Source organism: Hylobates moloch, unplaced genomic scaffold, assembly GCF_009828535.3.
Source record: "Hylobates moloch isolate HMO894 unplaced genomic scaffold, HMol_V3 SCAFFOLD_21, whole genome shotgun sequence".
NCBI lineage: Eukaryota > Metazoa > Chordata > Mammalia > Primates > Hylobatidae > Hylobates > Hylobates moloch.
The window spans coordinates 15,165,669-15,166,648 of NW_026652296.1; positions in this window are offsets into that span (position 1 = coordinate 15,165,669).

Genomic DNA, 980 nt, shown 5'->3' on the forward strand with positions numbered 1-980 from the left:
GCAAAATTATCCTTTAAAAATAAAGTACTGATAAAACATTCCCTAGACAAAAACTGAGGGAGTTTGTCACCACTAGCGTGCCTTATAAGAAATCTTTAGAGGGTTCTTGAAATTGAAATGAAAGGTTGGGCACAGTGACTCACACCTACAATCCTGGCACTTTGGGAGGCTGAGGTTGGAGGATTACTTGAGGTCAGGAGTTTGAGACCAGCCTGGCCAACATGGTGAAACCTCATCTCTACTAAAAAAAAAAATATAAAAGTTAGCTGGGTATGATGGTGGGTGCCTGTAATCTCAGCTACTCTGGAGGCTGAGGCAGAAGAATTGCTTGAACCCAGGAAACAGAGTTTGCAGTACGCTGAGATTGCACCACTGCACTCCAGCCTGGGCAACAGAGCAAGACTTTGTCTCAGAAAACAAACAAACAAACAAAAACAAATTAAATGAAAAAGCACTGAATAGCAATGCAAAAGCATAAGGAAGCATAAACCTTACTGAGAAAGGTAAATATATAAATACAGAATAATGTAAAACTGTGAAGATGATGCATGAATTACTTTGAACCTTAATATGAAAGTAAAAGATAAAAATTTGTTAATAAACACACAATATAAAAAGAAGCAAACACTGACTACAGGTAATCAAAGTGGGTGGTTATGGGAGGAGTCAAAGTAAAGTTTTTGTTTGCAGTTGAAGTTACCAACTTAAAATAGGTGGTTATAACTACAAGATATTTTATACAAGCTGGGAGCTAACCACAAAGAAAATATCCTACAATAGACATATAAAAGATAAAGAGAAATGTGTCAAAGCAAATCACTGCAGGAAATCATCAAATAACAATGGAAGACAGAAAGAGAGGGAAAAGAACAAAACAACCACAACACAGGCAGAATAAGTTCTCACCCTTCAGTAATTATCTTGAATGTAAATGCATTAAATTCTCCAACCAAAAACAGAGTGGCTGAACAATTATCTAA